Source organism: Lissotriton helveticus, chromosome 3_1 (genome assembly GCF_964261635.1).
Source record: "Lissotriton helveticus chromosome 3_1, aLisHel1.1, whole genome shotgun sequence".
NCBI classification, from domain to species: domain Eukaryota; kingdom Metazoa; phylum Chordata; class Amphibia; order Caudata; family Salamandridae; genus Lissotriton; species Lissotriton helveticus.
In genome coordinates this window covers 1,349,601,091-1,349,608,107 of record NC_136061.1, presented here as the reverse complement: position 1 = coordinate 1,349,608,107, position 7,017 = coordinate 1,349,601,091, and positions in this window count along the sequence as shown.

Genomic DNA, 7,017 nt, shown 5'->3' with positions numbered 1-7,017 from the left:
CCCGAGGGCAGGGTGCATTGTAAGTATAAGGTAGGACATGCTCTGATGTGTGTGGCATGTCCTAATAGTGAATTACTGCCAAATTCGTGTTTCACTATTGTAAGGCTACCAGTTCCCTTTAGGCCAGATGGGCTGCTGGAATTATTACACTCTATAATCCCAGCAGGCTCAGGGAACATGGTAGAAATTAATGTTTAGTATGCCTGAACTCAGAATAATAAAATACTTCTTTTAGTAAAGTTTATTTTAATATCCTGTGTTTGCAAATGCTACTTTTAGAAAGATAGCATTTGCTTGCCTAACCATTTCAGCCCGCCTCTGCTTGGATGTGTATCTGACTGTCTGGGTTGTGTGAGTGACAGGGCTGGGGAATGACAGGTGGTGAATGGGAAGATTACACCTTAGTGGGAGGTGGGAGTTTCCCTGGGCTCTGCATCAGGCTGTGCTCTGCCTCCACAATGCTGGCTCCGCCCCCCTGGGGAGCGACTGATGACTCAGCCTGCACCTGGCCCAGGAAGGACCGAAGCTTGTCAACAAAGTGCTCCCTGCTGCCCCTGTCCCCACAATGCTGGCTCCGCCCCCCTGGGGAGCGGCTGATGTGCCTGCCCTCACACTGAATGCAGAAGCCAGAAGTACCCACCACAAGTGCTCAGGGACTGGAGCAGTTATGCAAAGGCCCCCCTGGCCTGTAAGAACAAAAGAAACTGGGTATAAAAGTAGGAGCCCTGCTCCTTGTAAATTAGAATCCTGTTTTACCACAAAGAACCTCTGCCCGAATAGAAGGAGAAGAAGACGCTGGAAGGACTGGCCTGCTGCTTGCCTTGCTGAGGAAGGAGAGGAGAAGACTTTGCTAAAAGACTTTGCTGACTTGTGCTTGAAACTTTTCTCCAAGGGCTTGATTGAGCTTGCCCCCTGAACTGAACCCCAGGACCAGTGGGTTCTCCTGTGCTTTGGCTCGTCCCCTGCCTGAGGCCGAGTATTTCCTCCCGCCGGAGGTGAAGTCTGCCCCCTCTCGCCCCCTCCTAGGGCCGTGGTACTCGGGAGCCAGCCTGCCCTCTTGCCCTTGAGAGCCTCGCTCCACTCGGAGTCGCTCTCTGCCCCAGGGCTAAGGCCGGCCGCTCCTCTACCCCCACCTGCTTCACGGAGCCCTTGAGGAGACTTCAGCCCCTCCCGCCAGAATCCCGGGGACTCGAGCAGCCTGTGACCGTGCATCTGATTGCACCCGGCTGCCCTGCCTTGCTCTGCCCCCCAGGAGAGGCCGCACCGCACTGTGAAAGGTGCCTTGCCTCCCGGAGATCCTCCGCTGTCAGAAGGGACCCCTCTGCACTGACAATTCCTGAAAGAAAGCATTCCTGAAGGTGCCTTGGCCCCAGAGGCTCCTCTCACCCCTCCCTGCTCCTCACTGCAGCCGGGAGCCCCCACCTCTGGAAAAGGCCCGGGGCTCCTCTCATCGCCTGCTTGCTGCTCTGCTCCGCAGCTCAGCACCCACCTCTGGAAAAGGCCCAGGGTTTTTCAAGCCCCTCTCTGGTGTCCATTCCAAGCATACCGCGAGATGCGTGAGAGTTGGTAGGGGCCGAGTCAGTTTCACCCTTGAAGGCAGGAGAGGCGCTGCAAGGCGCTCCAAGGCCCGGGGAGGGTCCCAAAGCCCCGGAACAGAGAGAGACTATCCTTTGAAAGGGGATAACACGGAGAGAACACTTACAGAACTGTTTTTCTGAAGGAAAGCAATTGAATTATTTTCTTGGAACAAACAAACAACCATTGAAAGCTACAACTAAGAACCTTTGCCTATTTACAACCTGTGGTGCTACAAAAACGTTATTTGGTCTTGTGATAAGTCTGTTGAGTTACATATATATATTTTTTACATAAAGAAGCGTATTTTTATATATATTTACAGCCTGGTGTCCATTTGTGGGGGGATTGGTACATTTTACTGTGTGTGTGATTACAAATGCTTAACTGAATAACGCCTGGAGAATAGCCTTGGCTGCTCACGCCACGCACCTAGAGGGTGAGCAAGGGTAATTCTAAGGGGTCATCCTTTGCCCTGACTTGGAAGAGAGGGTCCCTGCTTGTCACAAGTGCATACTTGCGCCAACCAGAGACCCCCAATTCCAACATTGGACGCAGCGGTGAGGATTTGTGAATTTGCATTTGTAGTTGACATACAGTGAATTGCTGATCACCACATAGTGAGAGCAGACCTATAACGCAGCCACAGGTTTCCATTTTTTTTTTTAATTTTGTTGGGACATCTGCCATTGTTGGAGCCATGCCTGGCTCACTCCCTGCTGGAAGGGCACCCTCTGTCATTTCTGGAATTGATGATGTGGACTGGGAACAAGGAGGCCTAGAGGGCTACAGAGTAGAGGAATTGAGAGCCTTCTGTATAAAGTTCAGAGCTGCACACACTGGGTGCAAGAAGAAAGCCCACTACATCAAGGCGCTGAGAGCCTGGAAAGAGTCAAGAGATCCCCAGACCCCAGTGGATATCATTCCACCAGATGGCGCTGTGGAGCCCCCCAGAGGCCTGTCACCAGAGGAGCTGGCAGACAGGGCAGCAGACAGGGCGCATGCAATGGAGATGGCAAAATTGGCTGGACAAATGGAGATGGACAAGCAAAGATTGGCCATGGAGGCACAGAAACACCAGCTGGACCATGACCTAAGAATGAAGGAGTTGGAGCAGAGAGGTTTGGGAACAACTCCTTCTGGTGGCAGCACAACGCCGGTGCAGGTAGAGTCCAGGGTGTACATCCCCAAAGATGTAGTTAAGGAGTTCTTTAGGGGGGATGACATAGGACAGTGGTTTAGGGCATATGAGGTAGCCATGTCCTCCCACCGGGTCCCTGACAAGGATTGGGGAGCGGGGTTGTGGGGGAGGTTCCTTAGCGAAGGGCGGGACACCCTGCTAGATTTGCCCACTGAAGAACAGAGTTCCTATCCCCACATGAAAGAGGCCTTAATGACCAGGTATGGGCTTACCCCTGAAATGTATAGACAGAGGTTCAGGGGGTGTGCAAAGCGTCCTGGGACTACATATGTGGAGTATGTGACTTTTTTTGCAGAGCCCTGGATGGTTGGGTGAAGGGTAACAAGGTGAATGATTTTCAAAGTCTCTTTGATTTAATTGCATGGGAGCACTTGTCTGATAACTGTTTTCCTGAGTTACGCCAGCACCTGATTGATAGCAAGCTGTCCAACCCGAGGAAGCTTGCTGAGGAGGCGGACCGCTGGCTCAGCACCAGGGTCCACAAGGGTTCAGTGGGAGACTCCGCCAAGGGTGGGCAGGGTCCCCAGCAGAAGAGTGGGGGGGACAGGGGTAAACAGAAAGGGTTCCCTAAAGGCCCCCAAAGTAATCCCCAAGGGAACCAGCAGCGAGGTTCTCAGCCACCCCCACCCCCAAAGCAGAATGGGGCCCCGACAGGTAGGCCTGTTCCAAAGGGGCCCTTCAATTGTTTCAGATGTGGTGACCCGGGGCACATTGCCAGTGACCCCAAGTGTCGCCTGTTTGGAAAACCAGCACCCACTGGTGCTCCACCCCGGCAAGTGACTAGTGTTCACTTAGGAGAAGAAGTAATGGCACCAGGGGGTGGAGATCCTGTTCAGATGACCCTAGTCTCATTAGGAGACAGTGAAATGGTCCCTACAAACTACCTGCCCAAGAACACTAAGAAATATGGGCAGGTGGTGACCATCAATGGTAGGAAAGCTGAGGCTCTTAGAGACACAGGAGCCAGTGTGACTGCAGTGAGGCAGCACCTGGTGTCTCAAGAGCAGGTTGTACCCCATGCCTACTGTAGGGTTATCAATGCTGATAATTCAGAGAGTCAGTGTCCGATGGCTCAAGTTCCCTTCGAGTGGGGGGGAGGGTCTCTGGTACTCTGCAGGTCTGTGTGAGGAAAGCCATGCCTGTAGACTGTTTGCTAGGGAATGACTTGGAGGACTCCCCTTGGGAAAAGGTGGAGAAGACGACCCACCTGAAGATGGTGGGTCTACCTGACTGGGCGTGCGTGACCACCCGGTCAATGGCAGCCAGTAGGGGTGATCAAGAGGTCCTGGGGCCTGAAGGAGAGGCCCAGGAACCGGCCTTAGAGAGAAGGTGCAGGCGGCGTGGGAAACCGGCCCCTGCTGTTCCCACGGTCCAGGAGGAAGCAGACCTTGAGGGGGATGCCCTGGAGCCTACAAGGGAACAGATTGCTGAACTGGGGGACCTGCCTGAGCTGACCCATTGGCAGCAAGAAGGAGGCCCCTCCAGGGAGGAATTCTGCAGGGAGCAGAAGGAATGCCCTTCTCTCGTGGGTATGCGGCAGCAGGCTGCAGACCAGGCCAATGGTGTTCAGGCCAAAACACATTATGTGTACTGGGAGAACGACCTCCTGTATTCAGAGCCTAAGGCTGCTGAACCTGGATCAGCCCGTGTGCTGGTGGTACCCCAGAAATTCAGAGCCTTCCTACTGGGGCTGGCTCATGATGTGCCTTTAGCAGGACATTTGGGGATGGACAAGACCTATGACAGGCTTGTCACCCACTTCTACTGGCCCCAAATGCACAAGAGCTCAGATGCTCATTGTAGGACCTGTCAGACTTGCCAGGCAAGTGGGAAGTGTGGAGGGAAGAACAAGGCTCCCCTCCAACCATTCCCTGTGGTCAGTACTCCATTCCAACGAGTGGGTATTGACATTGTTGGGCCTCTGGACCCCAAGACAGCCATGGGCAACAGGTTCATCCTGGTCTTGGTGGACCATGCCACCCGGTACCCTGAAGCCATCCCTCTGAGGACAGTGACGGCCCCCGTGGTGGGACGTGCACTGATGGGAATTTTCTCACGAGTGGGATTCCCTCTAGAGGTGGTGAGCGACAGGGGGACCAACTTCATATCCAAGTATATGAAGTCCCTTTGGCGAGAGTGTGGTGTAACCTACAAGTTCACCACCCCTTACCATCCCCAAGGAAATGGGTTGGTTGAGAGATTCAACCGTACCCTGAAGGGCATGATCATGGGCCTGGAAGGTCCAATGAGGCGTAAGTGGGACGTCCTCTTGCCATGCCTGCTCTTTGCATACCGTGAGGTGCCACAGAGGTCCCTAGGGTTCAGCCCCTTTGAACTGCTGTATGGTCACCCAGTGAGAGGACCACTGAGTCTGGTAAAGGAAGGCTGGGAGCAATCTCCCAGGAAACCTCCCCAGAATGTATAGTTACATGCTGGCCTTCAGAAATCAGACCAGGCGCTTCAGAAAACTTGCTGAGGCAAATCTGGAAGCCAGCCAGGAAGAAATGAAGCGGTGGTACGACCAGAATGCCACTCTGGTAGAGCTTCAACCTGGACAAGAGGTGTGGGTCTTGGCCCCAGTGGAGCCCTGTGCACTTCAGGATAAGTGGACAGGTCCATTTGAGGTTGTGGAGCGCAAGAGTCCGGTAACCTACTTGGTGGACATGCAGTCTCCCAGGAACCCTTTGAGGGTCCTACATGTTAACCGCCTGAATCCCCACTTAAAAAGGTCCGAAGTGGGCATGTTGTTGGCAACTGATGATGGAATGGAGGAGGAGTCTGAGCCTCTACCGGACCTCTTAGTGGCCTCTGAGAAAGATGGGTCAGTGGATGGAGTTAACCTCTCACCCACCCTGACCCCTGAGCAACAGGAAGACTGCCGCCAATTGCTGGGGCAGTTTCCAGATCTGTTCTCCCTGGTTCCTGGTGTCACAGATTGGTGCGTCCATGATGTGGACACAGGAGACAGCTTACCTGTGAAGCATAAAGCTTACAGAGTGACTGACAGGGTCAGGGCCTGCATTAAGGAGGAGGTCTCCAAGATGCTTGCTCTTAGGGTGGTTGAGTCCTCCAGCAGTCCTTGGTCCAGCCCCGTGGTCTTGGTCCCAAAGGCTGCTGCGCCGGGAGCCACACCTGAACTCCGGTTCTGTGTGGACTACAGAGGACTCAATTCAGTCACCAAGACTCACGCGCACCCTATCCCCAGAGCTGCTGAGCTCATTGATCGGCTAGGGGCTGCCCGGTTCCTCAGCACGTTTGATTTAACGTCTGGGTACTGGCAGATCGCCTTGACCGATGGGGCAAAAGAGAGGTCCGCATTCTCTACACCAGATGGGCATTTCCAGTTCCGGGTTATGCCATTTGGAATGAAGAATGCCCCTGCCACCTTTCAGAGGTTGGTCAACCAGGTATTGGTTGGACTGGACGAGTTCAGTGCCGCCTACCTGGATGACATCGCGGTGTTCAGTGGTACCTGGCCAGAACACCTGCGACACCTCTGGGAAGTGTTGATGGCGCTGCGCAAGGCAGGCCTCACAATCAAGGCAAGCAAGTGCCAGATTGGGCAGGGTTCAGTGGTGTACTTGGGACACCAAGTGGGGAGTGGCAAGGTGGCACCCTTGCAACCCAAAATTGAGACCATCCTGGCTTGGGAACCCCCCAAGACCCAGACTGCAGTGAGAGCCTTCCTGGGGCTCACTGGGTATTACAGGTTTGTCAAGGGCTATGGCACTATTGTGACCCCCTTGACAGAGCTGACTTCTAAGAAGCAGCCCAGGAATGTGATTTGGACTGACACCTGTCAGAAGGCTTTTGACACCCTGAAGACTGCCATGTGCACGGCGCCCGTTCTCCTGGCTCCTCCAAGGAATTCATAGTGCAAACAGACGCTTCAGAGCATGGTGTAGGGGCTGTTCTCTCACAGATGACTGAGGAGGGCTGGGACCAACCTGTAGCCTTCATCAGTAGGAGGTTACTTCCACGGGAAAGTAGGTGGAGTGCAATAGAGCGAGAAGCATTTGCTGTGGTCTGGGCGCTGAAGAAGCTAAGACCCTACTTGTTTGGGTCTCACTTCCGGGTTCAGACAGACCACAGGCCCCTCAGATGGTTGATGCAGATGAGGGGTGAGAACCCAAAACTGTTGAGGTGGTCCATCTCCCTACAGGGTATGGACTTCACAGTGGAACATCGCCCTGGCACAGATCACGCCAATGCTGACGGTCTGTCCAGGTTTTTCCGCCTTA